Here is a 25,068-nt window from a genome sequence, read left to right as displayed (position 1 = left end):
TCACCACAAAAGTATACCTCAGATTCCCTTTACAGATGCTGCCAACTTGTAAAACAATATGCTCACTAATCTCTTTCACCCCTTCTCTACCACTTGAAACACTTCTATAGCATGTTATGAATTGCCAATTTTAAACACTTTTTTTCAGACTTTTTTTCTTTTTTTTTATAGCGGACCAATTTTTTTAATTGCCCAAAGGACCTAGGACTCAACAACGAAAACATCTTCACTTGAAAACCATCCTTTTTTTGTTCTTGATTTAGTTTCAACTAAGTGAACCTCCTCCGACTTTTCTTCCACCTTCCCCACACTTTAGTTTTATTGCTTAACTCTTTCCAGGGCTGGGGAATTAATATCGACCGGCGCCAAGAACATATTGTTTGCTGACAGGAACAACAAGTTGTCCCTTGTCCCTCAGACAAGTAGGCTCAGCCTTGTGCAGTAGAAACCTTTCCATGCATAAAACTCCAAAATCTTTCTCACCTGCTTACAAAGGCGAGATGTTTTTTAGACAAAACTTTCTTGGGTTTAATGGTCCTTTGAGCCACTGGCAGCAATGGCCAGAAGGGCTGCCTGCCTCTCTGACCAGAGCGCAAGACATTGTCACCACTTTGAAGGTAGCGGGGCCAGCCTGGCGCATACTTTTGGGCGGAAAAAAACTCTGTTTACACGGTTTCATTTAGAGTGCAGGCTGCCACTCAACTGCACTCTGAAGGCATATAGGCCCGTCAACATTGCGTGCAAACAGAATGAGCTAGTACTGCCTTTAACTATAAGCCTGTGTGTCCGAGTATCTGCACTACCCAAAGCCTGCCACGGTGGCCTCTCAGCATCATCAGTAGAAATCTTTGCCGCTCTCACCTGTACAGTGGCTGTTATTGTGATCATTAGAGCTATTATCAGATCTCACCCCACTAGAGAAGAGAAGCAGGGAAAGCATAGTAAAACTATAAATGCTTACGTTGCATTTGTAATGATGAATATACCACAAATCTCATGAAGGTCATCAAAAATTAAGTGCCAGGACCCACATCAAAAAAGTGTTGTCTAAAGTATTTTTATTTATTAAAGTTACTCACAACTTAAATTTTTATATTTCGAATCAATATTGTGTACCTCAGTCAGATTAACAATTATAGTTTCTATGTAAAAAAAAATAAGTGTTACGGCAGGAAAACAAGTAAACACATGCAACGGATAACAAACAAAATTAATACATCATACATCAAAACATATCCAAATGAAAACATTAAGAAAATGTGACTCATGCAGTGGTGTGCATTTCACACCAGTAGCTTAAGCTAGCTACCAATTCTAGGCTGATGCATGCATTATTTTAAACTTGTGTGAAGTGTGATGTCAGTGAAACATGCCCTGCTCCCTCTTTGTTTTCCTTTCTGCATCAATCTTTAAATAGATCACTGATATATTTCTGTGCTGGTATCTCAAATAGAGAACAAACAGGTCCCTGAATCCAAACCGAGGATCATAGCAAAGCAGTATATTTATTACAATGTTAAACTACTGACATGTTTGTCTCACCATGAATACATCCTATCTAGCACTTTGACTGCGGTCCCTGAGAGCTATTTCCATGGTTGAGTGATTGCACCTCACATATTCTGTGGTTTCTTTTAGCTGCAGAGCATAGACTGCAAGCTGTGTCACGTGATTCCATAAGGGTGTCCCTTTGAGATAACCTTTCTTTATGTGTTGAATCTGTGCCTACATGGCAATGCAGTACACTGCTTCCCTCAGTGCTGATGTCAATCTATCATCTCACCAAGCAACATGGGAGGAGGAGGAGGCGGAGGGCTACTTTAATAAATCTTACTCTGATAGTTCTTACCTTTGCCTTCCCAAATTGTGAATGAGGAAGAAACCGACCTGCGCCTGACCCAAGACCACCTCTCCTTCAGGAAGAAGCTGAAGACCTGGCTGTTCGAGCAGTAGCGGCACCCCCCCCCCCCCCCAGCGCCTTGAGACCCTACGGGTATGTAGCGCGCTTTATAAGTGTCACTGATTGATTGATTGATTGAGGTTTAAGTACTGTCCATGGGCTCTTCCAGTCAAGTTTTGAAAAAGTGTGCTGCCTGACAGTTCATTCATACACTAAAATTTCAGGACAATGGCGCTTTTAATCTCCAGATATCACACTTTATTAAATTAACTTGGAACTCCAAGTGTGCTTTCAGATCCTTTGCATCAACCCATACGCTATCTGTTTTCAAGGGGCATATGAGATCTTTGTGTGCATGCTTTGTCCATTTCTACTTAAAGGACTTGTTTTCTACTCCATCAAGATACATTGCTATGTGACGTGCAGGTCATGATGTCCTTGTGCTGTATGGGCATTCTCATATGTGGAAACCTGGATCTGGAGAAACCTATGTTTGCTCACAGAAGGGGCAAGAATGTAAAGGACATATTAGTCCACACACGCCCTCGTGAAACGCAGGAACTTACCAGACCTCACAGTGTGGTACAAGGCCATTTCCCATGTGGCAATTGCAGCAGCTGGCATTTAACAAAGAGAAGCAAAAAACTGACATTCAGCAATGGATCAAACTGGGAACAGAGACGCATGACTAACTGCAACACCAAGAATGTAATTTACCTTATCACTTGCCCATGTGGCTTAGAATATGTGGGTATGACCACCAGGGCGATCAAAACACGTATGAACGAGCACAAGAGCAATGTACGCTGCAAAAAAACAACAACTAAGATGGCTACCCACTACCTGAACGCCCAACATGGTGTCAATAACCTACATTGGACCGTGATAGAACAGCTTGAACCTGAGGGGGACCTGTTCCAAAAAGAACAACGCTGGGTGTTCCGTCTGGGTTCACACATACATGGCCTAAACGACATACCGTGGGGCCAACTATCCAAATAGACAGTTTGGTCTAATGAGCGCCTTTTTAACAGCATCCATGAGCCATCACAATGCCACAGCTGAACCAATCAATTAAGCGGAACATTAAGGAGGTGTCTAACCGTTTTTTAGAGTAGACCTAAGGTGTAGTTTTAACATCCTTGCATCGTCCTATTCTAAAAGACCCCAAATGGTGAAATTATTCAAAGCATAAGACTGTATGCAACACTCCTGTGGTCACCCTGTGCCGATATGACACCTATTTCTCTCAATGGAAGAGAGATGACGCAATGTAGCGCTCGGGACACACGCATGCGCACAGAGCCGTCTAATGAATAATCAAGTACAAGCTACTGGCAACACCCAAGCAAACACTAAGGTATCAGCCACTGCAGCGGGCATGTTTTCAGTGATAATTAGATAAAGAACTTGCAGCATTTACAGTATTAAAGTAGGAAGCACCAATAACAGAGTAGTGTTTCAACGTTACGCTCCAAGTACGCATGTGCGAAGAATGCTAGTGACATTTATCAGGAACTAACGCAAGCTCAGTAAACGCTGCCCTCCCAAGAACGGGAACGCTGAAAGAACTAACACAGTGTAAGCATTATTAATGGCGGAAAACCCATACAAGGGCATATAACGGTTTCTGTTCCTAGCGACCTAATTGGCAATCAACACACTCTTACCCCATTGAAATGAGTATAAATACGAGGCACTCTGGACTCTTTTCCCATACCAGCGGAGCTGCGTCTGGGCCGACATGGACCAGAACTCCCATTGAGTTAGTGAGTATTCCACGAATTGCCTTTATCTTCAACCAGAAGTAAGTAAAACAAGACTTCAACTACAGCTACAGTATATGTCTCTTCAGCATGTAGATTGGCAATCACCCACACCCAGACGTTAAGAAGGCTCATGACGCTAGAAGCATAACAAAGACAAGTATGCTTACATTTATGCCTATATTGTGTCCTTTATCTCCCTTACGTTTGTTCTCCCACGAAGCTGCATCAGAGAGTGTGTGTTTTTTGTTATATGTCAGTGTGTCTAGTATGTTTCTTTTTTACAGGGGTAATCCTTCACTGTGAGTTTAACCCCACTAACATTTTGTCTAGGTGATTACACCAGCTAAATTGTTTTTCTGAGGTCATCATTTGATTATTCCTCTTTTTTTCTCAGGTAGTGCGATTCGCCTAAACTTGAGTTATACCGCTGTAGGTACATTGTAGCTTATAAAACACACTCATCTATTTTTTTGATTTTTGTAAATACATTATTGTTTGAATAGAGATACGTGAGTAAGGTGGGGAAGTTGTGCACCCTGTCCTGAAGAAGGAGCTTTGCCTCCGAAACATGTTGATGCACACATGAGGTGATGTACATAATCACGACATCAACACCTCGTCTTTCACACTTTTTTACTAGTACCAGCCCGGGAACCGAATAAATGGTTCTTTCTATGTCCCACGAGCAAGGTGCTTTTTAAGTTTTTTTCACGTAACCCACCTTTCACTCACTTAAAAATTAAAAATAAAAACCTCACAAGCACCATACATAGTCCTTTATAAGTGCCCCCGCGTAGTCGTAGGTCGCAGCACGCCGCATCCCGTAGAGGGGTGCGAAGACCGCAATTATGAAGCATGACACCAAGGGCCCTTTTGGTGTGTGAGGGGTATTTTAAAAAACACTAAGTGCTCCCTGCCATCGTGAGGAACACTTTCACTTCCATAACCAGGTGGATTCTTGTTGTTTTCATAAATTGTCCTTGTGCTGTCACCACAATCATCCACACTTCAATTCTACGTTTGTGTGCATGGCCGCATGTGGGCATTATTAAGAGTGCATCACAATCTCTGGAGACTTTCATGGATTGAAAGTTTGTGGGGTTATAAAGCTAAACCTACCAACTAAGCCACCCCCCAATAAAGCTTTTCCCTTTTCTTAGCAGCAGAGGGCCACTGTAAATCAACATCAGAATGATCTCCTCTTTTCATAAGAACCCCACCTTTGCATCACTCAGCATAGATAAGACACTACCTGTGCCAGTGGAAGAAGTAGTGCAAGTGTGGGCTGTGCAGGACTTGAGTTGTGCAGTATACTGGAGAGGCAAAAAACAAGAGTAATGTAGGGTATCAACTACCGGATATATGTTATGCCTTACATGATATCTGCACAGGTTACCAGAGCTACGCTGCATATGATCTTTGAAGTGCCCTGTGAATGATATGAGCTACTTACTAGGCATGAGTAGGGATGTGCATCATTCATGCAAGGGGAAGGGATTGTGCATGAGGTTTGAAGTGTATGAGCCGAGCTATAAAGATGCTAGTTGTTCTATAGACTTGGTGTGCCATGCCTATGGGTTGTGCAGGAGCTATGTATAATACAAGCTGTGTGGAGTTTGAACTTTACTTTGCATGAGGTCCGCATGGTATAACCTGCAAGAGACAACCGAGTAAATTGCACAAGATGGGAAAGGCATGGCCTTTCTTCTTAACATCTTCAATGACAAGCCAGTGCCTGTTGTAACCATAGTATGTTATTTTTTTTCCTTGGCCCGTCTCTGGGGTTTTCTAACAAATGAATTTGCCTTGCTGGCTTCTTCGCAACCCCCCCACCGCCTCTGAAACGAAAGGGTCGTTTTTCAGAAAGTACTTAAGTGATAAACTTGCCTTTGTTTTCTAGAGGTATAGTCGACCACAGTGTATTTGGGCTTATCGGGGTGCTAATGTTTAAAACAAAATTGTGTAATAGTTCATGGGTCTAGTGCATTAAAGTTAGGTCGAGTAGAGATTTCAAGTCAGACACCGGCAAAAACAGTGAGCAGGAATCTCAGTTTGCATTAATGACAGGAGATCCAATATAAAGTGGTGTGCAATTTCTGCAACATTTAACAACTTGTGCCTATGTGTATTGCTTCCAGAAGGCGTCTTTATTATATGTAAGTGTATGAAGGAGAATGAAAGCAAGATTGGTGATTTTATTTTGAGAACAGACAATGTACCCCCAAAAATGTGATTCTTGAAAAAAGGGATGAGGGGAGCAGGTGGTTTTGCTAAACTACTGTGCAATTTGTTTGCTTTCAAAATAAAATTGACCCCAAAATATTTGCCTCAGAAAAATGGTTTTACTGCGCAGAAAGCTACAATGCAGAGTTTGACAACACTAAATACCATTTAACCAAGGCATCATTTAACACATCAGGTTTGGTGCATGCCAATATTTTAAAAACAAAAACAAAATCAAGGTGAATCAATGTAAAACTACTTTAAAAAAAAAAAAATTTAATTAGGGCCCCATACTTGTTACAGACTGTCACAAATGTGCATCCACATATCTATTAACTTGCATGGATGCAGAATTACGACTTTCAAGAATTCTGAAGAGTTTACATAAGTTGGCCAGTACACCTACAACAGTACAAGGTTCTTAAGCATAATCTTTACAAACATATGTCTTTTTTATCTCCCGAGGGACACTAATGTCCTTTTCAAGGATGCAAAGGGGGTTAGAGAGAAGTTTGTGGTGCCGTTAAATATGTACATTGCATGCATGCACACATTTGCACTACAATCCAGGTCTGGAAAAAAACTCTTTTGGGGGTGAATCCTTTTATAGGTGCAAAACAAAACTTAGTGTCTCTAAGCCAAACTTGCATACATCGATAGCTTACATTTTGACTCTGGAACTAGATAAACCTACAAATTCTTGAAAACTAAAGTTCTACTTATTGGATATGTTGCTTGGTATATGATCACAATCATATGAAACCAGGGTAGAGTGAGATGAAGGGGTCTGCCCAAACATTACAGTGTGGATAGTGGCAGACTGGGGTAATATCCTTGATCCTCAGCTGGTAGCCAAGGCACTGTACTGCAAGCAGAATCTACATGTATTTACAGTAACATGTTGTGAAAATGAGTGAATGTCTACAAATATAATTGTCAGGGCAATCCACAAGACTCTTCCTCAAACTAGAAAGAGAGCATTGATACAATTAGAGCAATGATCTATCCTGAACGATGCTATAATCTGTACTCCAACATAATTAAAGTGCTGACATATTCAGAGCCTTACCAAGGCCCTATAAACTGAGATATGTGGAGTCTGTGAGTATTCAAATATATGACATAAAGACAGTGTTTTGAGAGTCATATACCATCTGGGTGGCATGAACATAGTCATGAAAGAATACAGGAAGATATTCTATAAAATGTAACACCCCTGCAGATTTAAGAGTCAATGACGTCAGACAAAGAGAAAGTACTTTCTCTTGAGGATTGTTTTACATGGATTAGCAGGATGTTATTTGGACTGTTGTTTTAGGAATTCATGGGATATGTAGTCCTATTTTTATAGTGCGCTGTTCATTGACCGGGTTGCTGAGCAATAAATGGAGAAAGTAAAATGTATAATCTGTGCTTCTGTGTTCTTAATAGAATTGGCACTTTCCTTCATGAAAGCGAGACAATTTTACATTCTGTACAACACACAATGTAGTTTATTACACTTCAAAATTATTTTCTAACATGTGCCATATATACTAATAATAACGCTTATTGCCCAGATCATCTTACATTTCTTAATTCACCAAAATGCCAAACTAGAACCACTTTAGCAATAACAGAGCAGAATTGATGTGCCCCTCTCAATATGCTTCAACAAAACCTAACCACAAGAACTGTACTTCTGTATCAAACTATGCCTAAGTGAGGAGCATTGGCATCAGAGAACAATGATATCTTGTCATCAAACATATCTTCGTTCACTAATTCAAATACATCTTTATGTGTTCCTGTCCACTCAAATGACACACTGCTATGGAACATAGCCCTAGATCTCAACGTTGCAGTAACACATTATTTTCAAGCCACAGGCATAAGATTCAGCAAGCCTAATAAACAAAGCCCACTGATCTTAACTTGTCATTGCAGACTCATCATGAATGGCACTTTACCCAATGTGACCATCACTGCTAAAAGGTACCCACCAGGAGAATGTTCGAGACAGGGGACTGAATGTGTGTGGGGGGGAGGGGGTCAAGTGACAGCAACTATTTCACATTAATAAGTTGGAATGTGGCTGCGGTAAAAAAACAAAGTTTCTAATCCTGAGTGGCTGTCTTTTATTGATAAATATAATTTGTGTTGTGTTTCACGAGACATGGACAGTATCACCTGCCTGGTGTAAAGATGTTTGTGTTACTTCTGTCCTGTGACAGCTTCACCCCATGGGAGAGCCAAGGAGGGTCTTTCTATTTGGGATGAACTTAACCTCAGATTTAAGTCTCTGTCCTAAACACAGCCAGCCCAGCATACTATGCCCTGCTTATTTGTGATTGCTCAAGCTCATACAGTTTTTATTTGGTCAATTTTAATAATAACGATTTTTCCAATTTTTACTGTTGGTTGTTTGAGGCGTTATGTAAATGTATTATGGGCCTTAAATCGCTGCGGAAGAGTAACACCTCCCAACCACGAGTTTTAATATGTGGGGATTTTAATGTGAAGATGGGTAATAAGCTTACAGAGCTTGGCACTACATGCCATTTCCAGGGGGGTTGGAAATGAGGGACTATGTTACCGGGTTGGATCTTGTGGATGTAATTAATTATTTCCAGGGTCCCTGCCCAAATAAGCCAAAGTACAGAGGAGAGGGACGAACGTCAACTATTGATTACACATTTGCTTCCAGATATCTCCTGCAGTGGTGTCTGAATGGCGCTCTAATAGGCTCAATGGGGTGATCATAACGCCTTATTAGTTGAGGGAGCCTGTCCAAATGTTATAGGCTGATTTCCCTGGTTGACAATTCGGAAAACGTTCTGGGAAGGGTTAGGTGTAGTGGAGCAGTGCTTGGATTTACAATCAATAATGAGTAAACACACCATCAGAAAGTATCTGTATCTGACTTTCATGGATTTGTCAGCTGCTTTTAATTGTGTAAACAGGAGCAAGTTGTGGTTGTTGTTAATTAAATTACGGGTAGATGTCTCTTTAATCAATCTTTTACACAGTCTCCATGAGCATCTAGGCGCTAAGATGTGATATGGACAGTCAGGAGAACTCATGTAGCTTTTCCACTCGTTAGTGGGGTAGGACATGGGTGCGTGTTGGCACCCCTGCGTTTTATGTCGTTAACGATGTGAATGTCCATCCATCAAATTCGAATGGGAATGTGCCAAAAATTGCCAACTCTGCTGGCCCGGCATTATATGCAGATGACGCAGTTTTGTTGGCTAGAACACCTCGTGCACTCTGTATCTTAGTAGAGTCTTTTGTGTCTCTTATGAGTACCCTTGATATGAAAATTAATTTGGGGAAATCTCATATACTGGCATGTGGGCCCGGCATAAAAACCCTGACAGTCTTAAAACTGAATGAGCAACAACTTAGCACGGAACTGATCTTTTGCTATTTGGGCTTGGTGTTTGAGTCAGCCAAATCCTGGAAGCCACAGCTCGTCTGAGAATTGGAAGAGCAGTAGGCTCTATTTTTAATTTAGCCAAGAAGGATGGTAGGTCTACCATTTCCCCCTTTCCTAAAGCATATAAAATGCAAAGTGTCCCTACTTCATAGTAAGGAGAAGGAGAGTGGGGCACCATAATGTTACTCCCATACAGACAGAAGAAAACAAAATCTGTAGGCGGTTAATGAATCTCCTGCCTTCTAGTGATACTTTTATCCTGCACTCTAAATTGAATTTAGAATATTTCTTAGACACCATCAAATTGGCACCTCTCCTGCTATGGGTTAGTGTGTAGAGTAACGTAGGGCCAAGTTTTAACAGCGCAGAAATAGTGGAATGCCTTAGTAAGCATAAGGGGCACTCCATCCCTTGGCTGAAGTATGTCAGCAAATCTTTTGCTGATATTGGTCTCCCTGAATTATTTAGTCACCTGGTTTAGTTATTAAATCCGATTAGACTGAGGGTTGTTAAGGCTAGGTAAGCTGATCCTCACAAACAATTCAAGCAGCTACAACTAAACAAACTATTTGTGATTACTAATCCACTCTTTCGACAGGAGTCTCCACTGTATCTTACTCTGGAGCTTACGCAATGGGAGAGCTGGAACTGTATGACGTTTAACATGCTTTTCTGATGAAGCAAAATTGTAGGATCGCTTGGCGTCCCTTGTAATTATATGTCAGAGCAATCTCTGTTGCATTTTACCTTTTTTGCAGCTTCTACTGCAATTTTGTCAGCTCTGCACTAAACACACGCTGTAAAAAGTTAGCTTTTCAGAAATGCAGCGAGGCCTTAATCTACCTTCAAACTCTAAACAACCCGGACATTTATTATAATGTGTGCTGTTTTCTGAAAATGGAAATCCCCTGCAGTAAGTCTATGGAGGGGAGTTAGGAGGGCAGGCAGGAGGTTTGCTGAGTTAATGTATTTTATCTGTTGTCTGTTATGTATGAATAGTAGGACTTTTTAATTGATTTTTAGGGGGTTTGAATATGCAAATAATGAAAAATGTATCTGATTTTAATTCATGACAATTGTTTGTTTTTAAAATTGTAATGTACAGTTGTGCTTTTATCTTGTACGTTTATGTTTTTTTTTTTTAATGATCGAATAAAGATTTTCAACTGAACTGCACTAGCCACATGCTGTTTTTCCCCCCACCCACGTTTTATCTATCTGAACCAACGAACATTCTGTCTGGTCTTTGTTCTCTGCCATAGGATTTTTTTCTTCTGTAGAATTTAAAAACACTTCATGTGTAACTTCATACACATTCAATGTACCTAAATACTATCCTGGAAGAAAAACTCCAGGGACTGTATTAAACATAGGGTGAGGGTAAATATGAGAGGTACCCCTTAACTAACCAGAGAAGCAGGCAGTCCGTCGTGAAATAACAGAACTATATAACACGAGGACATGATGTTAATGCCTCTGGTTCTACAATTTAAATATTGAATATACCCAGAGAAGTGAGCAGTCTTTTGCGGAACATTAGAGAAACGGAACCTAATCCTGCGAGGACAAGACTTAGGCGCCTCTGGATTTTAACTATGTAAAGACGACCAGCAATACATATTTTAGGCACAACAACTCTGAACTTATCATATGCCTAGGTACCTTACGAACAGGAGTACGATATTGGATATATTATCCAGAGATACAACCCGACAGAATTGGCTTTCAAAAACTGAATAATATAGAAATACAACTTAAACATACGGACTTCAAGGGCAATTATATAGACCCCAACACCACGACAGAAACCAAAAGGTGTCTTGATAAAGGTGGACAGTAATTTGGAAAACCACCGAAACGCGTCGACGCTTCACACAGTATAATTCAGGATCTCGACATCTTCGCTGATATATTGTATTATAGTACATATAGTTTAGGTGTTCACAATAGAGTCCGAATATACAATAAGTATTGCACAAATTTTATGTCTTACTGTTTTTTCTGTCTTTGTGATTCAATCTTGCTGGCCAAAATTGAAACCCCTTTTTATTGTTTTATTTATGCTGAGTGGACTCCATTTTTTTGGACCACTCTCCTTTTAATATTTGTATATTTCAATACATTGTAAGAATTCTTTATATATATTTGTATTGTGGTATTGTTTCTCCTTGACCCTTTTTTGGCTTCTCCTAATCATTCTCACTCAAGGGAATACTTCTAGTTCACTGGTTAAACATAGGGTGCACAATCCCTGTTTGCACTATGGTGCACCTTTAACTAGGTGCACTGGGCACAAACAGTGACAATGCACCCTACTGCAGATAATGTACTGTCCCCAAGGCGGAGCAGTTGTTGTAGGTACAGATCTCCCTGCAGGCTTGTGCAGGGAGTGACTGCATCCATCTGCGTGGGGATTCCTGGGTAGTCTGTAGGACACCTTTTTCCCCCTTCAGGGAGCATCCTCGGTGGCACGTTAACTGTGTGCCACCCCTTTGTGTTGCACAGTCAGTGTACCTCCTAATGGCCTTTTAGTCTCTATGCCCATATCCATATTAGAGACAAGCATATCGGTAAGCACGGATGGCCAAATTAGGAGTAATCAGGCTAAATAACTCGCCTAGATCATGTCTGACCGTGTTTTTTTGCACTTGTACAGAGTGAAAAGGAACAACATCGGAATTGAGGTTACTCATACCGTTTCACTGCGCATAAGGTACAGAGACATCCATCGCATGTTGTGTTTATGCTCAACTAAATGTTTTTTGATGCATAGTTGTTAAGGATGAGTACTGTGAATATATTTTCCAGAGACGCTGCTTTAGGTTGCTTGGAACGGCGGAGTACGTTCTGATACGATCTTTACAGAGAGGGATGTGCCCTCTAACATTGGAGTGAGTTTTTGCAATTTTCCAAGCACTTGACACTGGGGGTGCCTGCATTGGTGAAGGTGTTTTTAGTTTCGATTACTCTCATTTATCTTGAGCATGATTTATAATTGTGATAACCAGAACTGACGAACCGTAATTCATGTGCTTGTACTTTATCTCTTGTTTTTAGTGTTTCCCCTGACGAAGCGACATCCTACAGGTCCCGAAATGCATTGGGCTTTCTACATCCTCATCCAAAAAGTTTTTGTTTACTGAATGATTTTCAATGTTGACCTGTTGAATATGTACTTAATGTACTATAATAATAATTTGTTGAACACAACTTGAACCTGAATGAAAGCAAAGAATCAATTGTATATTTGAGTTACACAAAAAATCTGTTTAAATTAGAAAAATGTGGGGGGCGTGTCCAAGATGGCGGCGTGATCGGACGCAGGTTCCGAGTCTCCCTGCCCGATCTCGCCGTTTTGCCGCATCCACAGCCTATATCTCTCCCCAGTGAGCCCGAAGTCGAGAGGAGCACCCAGCGCTACCGGGGGGCCGAGGATACCGCCGACAGCCCACTCGGCTGATACGGCAGGAGCTGCTGCAATCTGGTGCGCCATTGCCAGTAATGGCGCCCGAGCTGCCGCACTAGAGCCCGCCTGGAGAAGGAGCGGCGATCGCCCGGCTGACCTCTGCCTCGGAATCGAGGAGTGGAGGGGCGTCCCGCGCGGCGACCCTGCGGCCGGCAACCCGCGGCGACGCCGCGCTGCATAGACGCTTCAGCCGGAACAGCTGCGCCCGGCCGGGGCTTCCAAAATCGAGCCCCCGGCTTGGGGCCTTGAGCCCGGTTCCACGCGGCCGAAGAGCGGGCCGCTCGCAATGCTCAGAGGGGTCTGGGTGTGCCCGGAGTACAGCGCAACACCGCCGCAGCTGAGGAGCACACAGTGCAGCGCTGGAGGTCCTGAGGGTGCCCGGAGGAAGGCGGAGCCTTGCTGCAGCTGAGGAGCACTTGGAGAGGCACAGCCGGGACTGCCGAGACCGGACACGGCCCTGCGGCCTGGTCCCGCCGAACCCCATCTGGCGCAGAGGACTCTGAGGCGCTGTCGGCCCGGGCCTGATCGGGCCTACTTCGAGGAGCTGCCCCAGACTCCAAGCAACCAGACAGAGGTGAGAGGGACCTGGGCGGAGGTGGAAGCTCAGACAGGCTCGGGGGGCATAATCGAGCCCCTGGTGGGGGAAGCTGCGAAGGGCCGCGGGGGCCGCGCTTTAGGCCTGGAGACCCACATGTGTGTTGCACTGGTGCATTGAGTGGGGTGCTGCAGACTGAGGCCTACACCTCGCCTGGTCGGGCCCGGGGGCCGCCCGCGGGGGTGCCGGTCGGGCCGCGCCCACTGTAGTCTTGTGAAACGCGGTGGGAACTTATAACGATCGGCAGCGCAGAAGGGGGCGAGGTGGTAGGCACTGGGACCTCGCCGCAACGCTCGCATCGACCCGTGCTGCTGGGGGCGCCCCGAGCTGCCTGGCCACCTGCAGCGCGACCCTGTGGGGGTAGCCCTCGAGATGGCGCAGAGAGGGAAGAAAGGATCCCAAACACTGCCGGAACTGCTGGCCAAGTCGCAACCCAAGGGGAGCAGGGATCCCCCCTCCCCGATACCAGCTAAACAGTCACCGACCTCCGTTGATGACCAAGTGCCCGTCACCAGGTCCTTTCTGGAGGGTCTATTTAACTCACTTAGGGACGACTTCCGGTCCCTGAAGCAGGAGGTAGCAGGAGAGGTCCGGGAGCTTCGCCGTGATGTGGAGGGCCTTGGGGAGAGGGTGGTCTCCATCGAGGAGGCTGATCAGGCTAGAAGCGGGGAAATCGAGCAGCTTCAGCAGGAGATCCTGCGCCTCACTGACCAGCAGATGGACCTACAGGCCCACACAGAGGATCTTGAAAAACGCTCCCGCCGAAATAACATACGGGTCCGGGGGGTCCCTTCAAAGGAGGAGGGGACTGACGTCGTGGGCTACCTACAGTCCCTCTTCAGGAGCATACTGGGGGAATCAGACGACTTTGCCATTCGAATCGACAGGGCCCATAGAGTTGGACCGCCACGGAGAGCCCAGGCCCCACCGCCGGACATTTTAGCGTATCTCCCGGATTTCCCCCTTAAAGAGAGGATCCTCCGAGAGGCCCGGAGATCCCAGCCCCTTCGATATCAGGATCACCCCATCGCCCTGTACCAGGATCTTGCAGCTACCACTCTCCAGAAGAGGAAGGACTTCAAACAGGTGACAGACTTCCTAAGGCAGAAGGAGATCCCTTATTCCTGGGGTCACCCCTTTCGGATCATATTCAAATGGGAGGGCCGGCTGCATCAATTGCGCTCTCTCAAGGACACATGTGCGCTTTTGGGCCTCGACCTGATTGACACCGACCCGGTGTTCGGAAGCTCTCAAAGGACACCCGGGGGGGCTGGCAAATTGTGCATCACAGACGTTCACCAGCACACCGCCTTAAACCGGATGCCTCGGCCATCTCCCTTGAAAGAGAAACTGCACTAGCGGAGGTAGCCAAGGAGACTTCTTCCCCAGTATGATGACCACTATAGCGAGAGAGATTCCTTGTTGCACTTACTTTGCCCGGGCGATGGGTGGGTCGGGCGGGGAGACCGGCGGAGCCGCCGTCGGAGATGACCCCTTCATTATTTCTTACCACGGCCCTGTGTGGACAAACAGGACTGGGACTATGTGTTTCGAGGGATGTTGGGAGGGGTGGGGGGTGTTGGGGGGGTGGAGGGAAGGGATGGGCTTTTGATTGCTTTGATCTTAACTTTCACAGACAGAGTTGTGGCCAATGGGGGTTTTGGGTTGTTTTGGGGGGGTTTGTTGGGCATGGGGGGGCTTCGGGGAGGGGACCAGTGTGCCGATCCGATTCTGTTGTTGCTTCCAAGGTCATGTCTGCGCAGCGCCGACTTGGTGGTCTCCCACCTGTTTGGTTGGCGAGTCTGATGGTTGGCCACTGTGGTTGCCGAGAAGGCCCGACATTGTTTACGCTGCTCGTTTGCGCAACGTCTTGCTGTTCCCCCACCCAGAGTGATACTGTATACAGATGCACCATGCCTGATGTTGCCCCCTTGATGCTGACCCTCACCGAGTTAGGGCTGATTGCTCCCCTTCAGCGGCGACCCACTCTTTCCTGCTTAGAATACTTAGGGGCAGATGATCCCCTACCGCGGGAGGCACACCTACTTAGAATCTCCATTGGGCGGGGAAATGCACCACAAACCTGCACTACGACATGCACTCATTTTGCGCTGCGCCACATGCCCACTGCACCATGACAGACACAACTCTTAAAATAGTGACGCTTAACGTGAAAGGGCTAAACAACCCGATCAAACGGAGGGCTGTCATCTCCTATCTTGAAAACTCTGGGGCGGATGTCTGCCTAATACAGGAAACTCACCTCCTGCAGAAAGACTGGCATAGGATGCGCTCCCGAGTCTTTCCACAACAATTCTTCTCTTCCCTCCCAACGAAGACGGCTGGGGTTGCCATTTTAGTATCCAGGAGCTTCCGGGGGACTGTGGGGACCAAGGTAGGGGAGATCAAGGGTCGTCTCTTGGCACATACATTCCAATTGGGCAACACAACCCTCACAATCGGCTCCCTCTACGCACCGAACTCCGGACAGGAGACCTTCCTGAAGAGTGCTATCTCAGAAGCACTTCAAACCCCGCAGACGCCCCTACTCATAGGCGGGGACTTCAACATTGTTATGGACACGAACGCGGACCGATCGGGACACCGCTATGGGGAGACTGGTGCCCTTTCAGCCGCTGGCCACGAATGGCTTAAAGATAGGGACTTAATAGACCTCTGGAGGGCCCACCATCCGAACGCCTCGCACTTTACATTTTATTCACATGTGCACCACACCTATGCCCGACTCGACCACTTCATAGGCTCCTCGGATTTTCTCAAAACCCTAAAGGAGGTCGATATCGTGCCGGCAGCCATCTCAGACCATGACGCAGTAGAAATCTCCCTCACGCTCCGTGCGGACCGCCGTCCCCGGGGCCCGTGGCGCCTCCGCGAGACCTTGTTGCAGAGACCTGCTATCACTAAAAGAATCAGTGAGTGCATCACTAACTACCTGTCCATCAATGACACGCCTGGAATCTCCGTTACGGCCCTTTGGGGGGCCCTGAAATCGGTCGTCCGTGGGGAGCTCATAGCCATTGCAGCGGCAGAGGCCAAAGACCGCAAAAGTAAGCGAGATTACCTCACGGCGAAAGTCGCGGAACTGGAGCGGGTTCACAGCCGCACCTGCGCCCCACGCGTCTGGAGACAGTTGAAGGCGGCCCGGGCCCAATTGGCCAGCCTGGATACGGATAGGGCGGAATTTGCGGCTCTTCGTCTTCGGCACACGTACTATGTCGGGGGCAATAAGACGGGCCGATTACTTGCCAGCGCTCTAAAGGCTAAAACCCAGCGGGCTAAGATCAATACCCTCATGGGTGACGACGGGGCGGTGCTAACCACTGATACCCAAGTAGCCGAGGCTTTTCGCTCCTATTATGCCTCACTGTATGGGGAAGAAGAGGCCTCCTCCGAGGATATCGAGGCCTATTTGGCCACGACGACTCTAACCAAGATCTCCGAGGCCGATGCGGAGGCTCTAGACGCCCCTATTCGCCAAGATGAGGTCCTAGCGGCCATATCCCGACTGCGCCCGCTCAAATCCCCGGGACCGGATGGATTCTCGGCAGGCTTCTACAGACTCTTTAGCCTACAGCTGGCCCCAGTGCTCACACGCCTGTTTAATTCTTTTGAGGGTGTGGGTGCCATACCCCCGGACATGTTGGCCGCGGAGGTGGTAGTACTACCGAAACCCGGCAAGAAACCCACGCATTGTTCTGCATTTCGTCCTATCTCATTATTAAACCTTGACCTAAATCTTTTTACGGGCATTCTTGCTGCGCGTCTTGGCCCGTGCCTGCCTGGACTTTTAGAACCAGATCAGTCAGGCTTTGTCCCCACCAGACAATGTGGGGATAATACCAAACGAGTGCTGCACCTCATTGATAAATCGCACTTTCAGGCCTCAGACTCGGCGCTGCTCGCTATTGACGCTGAGAAAGCGTTTGATCGTGTCAATTGGACCTTCCTACAGCACGTCCTCCGCCGCTTCGGCCTCAGCGACTGCTTCTGCTCCCGCATAGCGGGCTGTTACCATCACCCACAGGCTCAGATCCGCCTGGGAGGTTTGCACTCACAACCATTTGAGATCCAGCGAGGTACCCGACAGGGGTGTCCTCTCTCCCCCCTCCTTTTTGCGATGTATATAGAGCCGTTGGCACAGAAAGTCCGGGATAATCCTCGGATTACAGGCATTGAGTTTGGACGCGAGCCCCACACTATTAGTCTCTATGCGGACGACGTAATTGCTGCGTTAGACCAGCCCATCTCCTCTATACCCGCCTTTATGGAGGAAATTGCCTCATTCGGAACTGTTTCTGGATTCCGTATTAACATTGATAAATCCTTAATTTTGCCCTTAGGCAGAAATGTGGGCTTGCAGACCCCCACCATGGGCCGGGGGACTGGTCTTCAGCTGGCCACTCAGGTGCCGTACTTGGGGATTACTCTTACTCACTCGACGGACCTTACGGTCTCCACTAATTACAACACCCTCGTCACCCGGATCCGGGCAGACTTGGCGAGATGGTCCAAGCAGCCTCTCTCCCTGCTCGGGAGGGTGGCGGCAGTGAAGATGTCGGTCCTGCCGCGGATCCTATACTTGTTCCAAACAATTCCAGTAATGCCCCCGGCGGGCACCCTGGCGACCCTACAGGACGCCCTGCTTGCCTTTGTCTGGGAAGGGAAGCGTGCACGAGTCCACAAGCTACTGGCGTATAGGAGCATGGACGAAGGCGGTCTTGGTGTCCCAAACCTCATAAGGTACTTCTATGCATCCCAACTTCGATACCTGGTAGAATGGTACAGACCTGAATCAGAGAAGAGATGGCTCTTCCAAGACAGGGCCATGGCACAGACGCCACTCTGGAGGGTTCCGTTCCTCGCTAGACAGCATAGGCCGAGATACATGCTACGGTCACCTATCACGCGCACGACTCTGCGGGTATGGGATATGGTGGCGCGCAAACACGAGCTGACCTCTTTTCCCTCCCCATTCACTCCCTTATTCGATAATCCCGACTTCCCTCCGGGCGTCGGTGCGAGCACGTTCCCCCAGTGGCGTGGCACGGCGTGCCGGGCTGCAGGTAACCTCTTTGACCTGCAGGGATTTCTCCCCTTCGCGGATATCAGACAGGGGTATGACATTGAGAAGCCTCATCTCTTCCAATACCTCCAACTTCGTCACTGGCTCACTAACCCTGACATCGCTGCACTGGTGAGCCTCCCCATGTCGGCTTTCGAAAAATGGCTACTGACTAAAGATACGGATAAACACCTCATCTCTGAACTCTACCAAATGCTCACACCACCGCACACCCCGGCCAAAACTCCAAGCCAGAGGCGTTGGGAGGCTGAATTGGGTAGAGCCCTGACACCCAAGGAATGGGGACACATTTATCACAGAGCCTCACACACCACTCGCAACACCACAGCAAGGGAATCAGCAGTGAAATTGGCTATGTACTGGCACCTCACCCCAGTTCGGTTGCACAAGGGAAACCCGGCGCGTAGCGAGCTTTGCTGGAGGGGGTGCGGGGAGAGGGGCACTCTGACCCACATACTTTGGGAATGCGCGGGTCTTGGAGACTTCTGGAAAGTAGTCTTGGATGATATTGACTCTACATTCGAGACTGAAGTCCCGAGATTTCCTGCATACGCTCTGTTGGGTCTACCTAATGCAGTAACATTCCCATTGAGGTCCTTGCGAGGCCGGCAAATGGGCATCGCCATGCAAGCGGCCACGCAACACATTTTATCACTGTGGGGATCCACAACTACACCTACGCACACAGGTTGGCTGCATAAGCTTTGGTTCACTCTTGGGATGGAGCGCATCCATGCTACACTCACTAATTCTGCCGAAGCCTTTCGGAAGACGTGGCTTCCTTTACTGACTCTCCTATCTAAAGAGTTCAATGAAATTACATGCCCTAAGTACCTCCGAATCCTACGTCTCACCACTACCACTGACGACTCTCGGTGAACCACAAAACGGCCACACTGATTTTCCCTGGCGCATTGATGATTCCACTGACATTTCAGGGCACACTGGTCGGGGTGGGGGAAGGGGGTTTGGGGGAGGGGGAGGGGAGTTTATAGTTGTTGTCGTTCTTTTCATGTCATTTGACTGCTTAACAGCTTTGCCGCGCTCACGATGTCACATTGCTCTCCTGACATACTTATATTGCTCATTCCTTCATGATAGGGAAGACATGCTTGTCTGTCCCGCCCGCTATGTATGCCACTTGCCTGAACCTATGATGGAGATGTCTCATTATATGCTTGTTGACGTATTTAATAAAAATACATTTGAAACTAAATTAGAAAAAATTTGTTATAATTTAATAAGTAGTGCGCGTCTAAGCTAGCGTTTCTGCTAGCTAGCCCCTTCCGAGAGCATATCCATATTATGGCACGGATGCAGAGGGAAAGTGTTTCCCTCATTTGTATGAGGCGTGCCCGGGAATGGTCCCTTAGGATTCAGCTGCTGCTACATTTGCAATGGGGCAATCTGGATTACAGAAGGGTCATGCAAGCATATGCAGCCCATTTTGTAATACCAAAGTGCTCAGGGGCAGAGAACGTGGGTCACTTTATGTAGCATGGCCCTAAGAATCTCTTTGAACAACATACTCATTATGCGCGGAAAAAAACTATTGGGAACACCAATCCAAATGCATCCTCTTGAATTCAAACACAGATGAAACAAAAGAAGCCAATCCTTATGTAAAGATATGTACATTAACCTGGAGACGTCACCAGTATAGCGACCCGCAGCAACACAGGTGAACAATAGAAGCTTCTTGACTGAAATATGTTAACCATAAACCATACACCATACAATTACAGTGTTTCTCCCAATCTCTTTAATTAGAATGCTTAATCATGTCAAAATGCTGTCTTTCGCTTCCTCATTTGCTCCTTCACCTCGTGCAAACAGATGCTTCAAAGGAACGTACTTCTGGATGGCGCCCCTGCCATTTCCACCACAGCATATGGGGGAGTCATAGCATCTGTGACTTTCCCCTGCCCATCCTGAAGTTATTCAAATTATTTGAATGGACAACTACACAAGCACTATATAAGCAACGTTTTCTGTATCCCAGTATCATCGATTAATTTGGCTCAATTGTTTTTCCCAACCTGTTAAAACACAGCCTCAAATGAACTTATACTAGCCCAACATAAAGCCCTTTATGCTTGCCAATCAGTTTATAACGGACAGCAACACGAGACAGTCAAAGGCAATAGTTCAAGTCTATAGACGTTCTTGTATTTCCAACACTTACTGTACAGCTCCAGCTCACTTATCAAAAATCTACTTAACAGTGAGTTAAGATCATTAATAAAGTTGAGGCAAGAAATGCAAGGAATCGGAATAGGCGGAGCAAGACTTATGTCGATGGGAGGCTCATGCATGCTTTCAATTATCTTTTGTATACACCTAGAAAGAGAAGTCTTTAGGCCTCAAGCAAAAGCCATGGGGTGTTTAGAGGAAGAAACCCACTGACTAACGTGTTTAAGTTTAGCAGTTATAACCTTTTATAAATGTATTTTACAGAATGCTTTATATGTTCATAAGTGATTTAGATTTGCCATTTCTGAATAGTTGTAGTCCAATACATAGGGATACCTCTCATGCAAGCTTAGTTTCTCAACATAATTACATTGTACAAAGCTATGTGCAATAATTAAATTAAAATTACGATTACGATTACAAGGAGTGTTGCTATCAGCAATGTGGAAAATCCCACCAGCGTCAAACCCTTAAAACCCAATGAGCATGATACGGTAGTTCCACATTTAAGCTTTGTAAATACGTGTGCAGAAAAGACAGTATAAGTACCCCTTTACAGCAGTGAAAGGGTATGTTTTTAATGCTAAAGACAGACTCTGCATTGGGAATAAGTTTATTTAACTTTATCCTACCCTAATTCTCTGCACTAGCCATACACTATTAAGTCTAAAGTTTGGTAATGCCTGTTATATTAGGATTGGAAGATATTAAGAAATATCAAACTTCTAACACATCCCAGACTAATGGAAAACAGAAATTAAAAGATTCCTGAATTGGATCTTACTTTTAACAACTTTAATTTTCTGTTTTGCAGTAAAAGAATCAACGATTTACAGTATATATTCAGCATTAAAACATATATGTAGGTAAAGACGAGATACCTTCACTTTTTAATATAAAGTTACTGCAAGTGAGCACTCTGCTTTAACAAGGGAGTCTGGTGAGATTGCGGTCTCCATGATCATTAACTCAAATCTGGTTATTCTTGGACCACTGGCCACATTGAGGGAAGCTTCACTGGTGGTGCTCATATCCATCTCTTCTAGTAGCCGTGCTTTTCACGCTCTATTGTGCAGGACACCTACTGTGCTACAGCTCCTCCCTCCTTACCATGTAAACAAACCTTGGCCCCTCACTGGCACCCCTGCACAGCTCATGTTCACAGTCTGCAGGGCTAGCAGATGGCTTCGGCTGGGCTGCTCGAGCCAACCAGTTAGCTCCTGTTCGTCTCACCGCCTCTTAGTGTGCGTTTCTCAGCATCATCCTTTCACAGGACCATTAAGGGGACAGTTGGCGTCCCTCATCGAACGGGACGGGATGTGGGAGAGAGAAACACCCTACCAGGCGAGCCACTGGGACCTCACAATTCTCACTGACCTGCTGCTGCTCAGCTTACTGTGGCAGCGCCCCGCCCGCAGCGCAACCAATGGTTAATGGTGCGGGGGCTGCCAGAACTCAGTGTTGCAGCGCGGCCCGCCGAAAACACTGAGTTCCTCCCTCACTGACCTCTGATACATAATTTACCTGCTGCTCGTCCCGCGTTCAGTGTATTGCCTTGATGGACTCGCTGATCCTCCTCTGTAAGACTTTGCCTGTCCCTCCTCAGTGAACATCCGGGCCTGAGACAGATGGGAGACCCATGTGAACGGGACCGGTATTGGTGAGAATACTTCCGCCGACGAGAGCCACCCGGCCTCTACCTTGCGTCACGACTGCGTCGCCTCCTGTGGCCCTTTACCACTTCCTCCCGTGCACCAACACTTCCTCCTGAGTTTCGCCCTCTGTCACCTGTCTGGTGCTAGCAGGATGGGCACATGTAAGGTGCTACTGTTCGCAGCCGACCTCGCACGGCACGGCCGCGAGGACAGTGAGTATGACGCAGTGCGCCCCCGTGTAGACGGCCAGTAGTGGCGTTCTGCGCGGACGCGAAGATTGCGAGGTGTAACGTGATGCCTGCTCCTGTTCTCATGCACTGCACCACCGAGAGAGTGCCACCAGGGACGAGGATGCAGCTGTTTCCATTTCCACATCCACCGGGGCTCTGGTTTTGGTGCTTTTAGTTTAAGAAGTCCGCTCAGAGAGCCTACTGGAAGGCTCCAGGAGGGACCATTTAGTTTACTTCGTGTTAGGAATAGTGCTCGTCAGGGCTGGATTGGGATTCAAAATCGGTCCGGGCATGCAAAAAAAAAAGTGGCCCACATTTGCATATTGTCGTTCCTCAAAAAACTGCTTCAGCGAATTTTGATAACAAGCATTGGCATAGCCAATAGGTCTCTCTTTTGGGACCTTATAAGTATTTAGTTTTGCAGCACAATATTCTTGGTGCAACAACATCAACTGTTGTCAGGTTGGTTGGATTATGGTGTTACACTGCACTGAGCAACTTCTTCCCACTTAATAAAAGTACAACATTGGAATTCACCTGGTGTGCAAGCCAGATCTCTTCCTGAACGTAGCATGGGTAGGGATAAGAGGACATTTCCAGGTACATGACTAAGGGAACAATATCATTGTTTTATTCGTTCAAATGAACCCTTAAACTTTGTGACCTCAGTAGCCGTCAGAGCTCCACAGGTAATACATGCCTAACTGATGCTGAAGAGTACTTAAAATTGCAAAGCCTATCAAAACCCAACATACTAATGTTCAGACGGTACACAGCAGATTTTTAAATTAAATTTGAAAGGAATATTAATTTTAAAAAAACAGAAATAAAGAAAAGTATGGGAAGCTATGTAATGCATAATCCTCACAGGGAAATGTAACATTATAACTCTGATATTCATGCAATGGAAGATAAAGCATGATTTATAAAATATTACAATGACATTTCTGTTCTTTTAGGTCTGGCTTAGAGACCGCTTCAGCTCACCTGATGTTCCGCCCCCAGCCAAAAAAGAAATCATAACTGCACTTCTAGAATGGCAGCCACGTTGGAAACTACTCGTATGAAAATGCCATGTTAGACTGACGATTGCCTGCATTTCTCCAAATGATCCCCAGATTGCAGTAACATTGTTCTGACTATTAGTACGCGAACCTGGGTTTGTACCTATCAAACAATTGCATGACTCTCCCATTGTATGTCTGGAGTTAAATGTACTCGCATCAAGTTCAGTGTTCTTATATTTCATTTTGAATCCAACAGAAATCTGACAAACGTCCACAAAGACACCCATCAGCAATGTTACCATTCTAACATGGCTCCAATGTTCGCATCCGGCTCTGTCAAATATTGGAAATGGTTTGTGGGTACACTTACTGGTGCTTCCCAGTACCTCACAGCAGTGGTGACTAACTCTACGAGCGTGACGTCACAGGTGTGAGTTCACTCGGGGGTCTCCTGCAGACCGGTATAATTTACATGTTCATAAAGCTGTGAACATTTGAATGTACCTGAATGGTTCTCCCGGAAGCAACTTGTTTTCGAAACAGGGGAATAACTGAGCTGCTATTGGTCAAAACCTTTAAGTTTGAACATCTGATTGGTCGAAGGCCGGCCACTGAGTGCCTTGATTGGCATGGGACGGAGCAGACGAAAAAAGGTGGCAAAATTAAAACTGCATAAAACGACGTAAACTGAGAAGATACACTTTGGTAAGTCGCAGCTCAGAGCGTTGTGGACTTTTGAAAAGAGACGCTTGTCCGGATTCTGGTGGGTTTGTGTGGTTTGTTTTATCACGTCTGAAACGTGCTTGACATTGCCGCGCGCCAGCTCAGCTTTGCAGGGTTCGGTGAGGCTCACAGCTGTGTTTGTAGCTTGGTCGACGGTCGTGACCCGCAGCATGCGGTTCCCGGAAGTAGAACAGAGCATTTTTACAGCATACCTGATAACCTTTCCAGACACCCCCTTCGAACATGTTATAGAGAGAAAGGTGGAGTGTTGTATTTGTTCATACACATAATATTGTTACGATGGATGTTTTGAGAACTCCAGTATTTGACGACGATGTATTAACTTTTAGGGTAAACGAAAAAAAATGACCGCTATACTTGGGCATGTTTATGTTAGGACCCGTTTGCATCTGCAACAAGCGCGCAAAAGACTGTGCAAGCGATCGCGGAAACGCGCTCTGTGGTCAGGGAGGGGTGGAGCAAGGCGCCCTGCATTGGGGAGGCGGAGCGAGGTGCACGCGCTTGTGCGCGTATTCGCAAGCTGGTGGCCATGCCTTTGGTAGCACTTTTAAAACCTGCTCACAAAATGCGCTGACTCAGCAAGACCTAAAAAAAAGGTGGGGTGGGAGATACAAAAAAATGCACGGATTAGTTTACACTGGTGACTGAAAACAAGTAAGGCCACTTCTGCCCAGGCCCCCTGCCCTGCTAGGTATGCATTCATTAATGGGTCGGCCCTGTGAGAAAAAAGAAAGTGACACATCTGCCTGTTGCTAAACGTGCGG

General features: G+C 46.2%; 1 protein-coding gene and 1 long non-coding RNA gene across 9 annotated transcripts in view; one reads left to right on the top strand and one right to left on the bottom strand.

The window, feature by feature from the left end:
- Nucleotides 1-22,636, bottom strand: part of CSNK1G3 (casein kinase 1 gamma 3) — a 406,194-nt gene extending 383,558 nt beyond the window's left edge. For 3 of the 8 annotated variants that reach the window (XM_078675576.1, XM_078675578.1, XM_078675580.1), the window contains exon 1: nucleotides 22,193-22,361. The gene's annotated coding sequence lies outside the window, so the exon portion shown is untranslated. Of the gene's footprint in view, nucleotides 1-22,192 lie in introns of all 8 variants that reach the window. The other 5 variants (XM_078675583.1, XM_078675579.1, XM_078675581.1 and 2 more) reach the window with 4 other exon arrangements.
- The window catches only part of LOC144818293 (uncharacterized), a 41,629-nt gene continuing 38,986 nt past the window's right edge, over nucleotides 22,426-25,068 (top strand). The window contains exons 1-2 of the long non-coding RNA XR_013607084.1: nucleotides 22,426-22,535; nucleotides 23,513-24,265. This is a non-coding gene — a long non-coding RNA (uncharacterized LOC144818293). The remainder of the gene's footprint in view (nucleotides 22,536-23,512; nucleotides 24,266-25,068) is intronic.

The sequence above is a fragment of the Lissotriton helveticus genome, chromosome 2_1, assembly GCF_964261635.1.
Source record: "Lissotriton helveticus chromosome 2_1, aLisHel1.1, whole genome shotgun sequence".
Lineage (NCBI taxonomy): Eukaryota > Metazoa > Chordata > Amphibia > Caudata > Salamandridae > Lissotriton > Lissotriton helveticus.
This window is presented reverse-complemented; position numbering and strand designations above follow the sequence as displayed.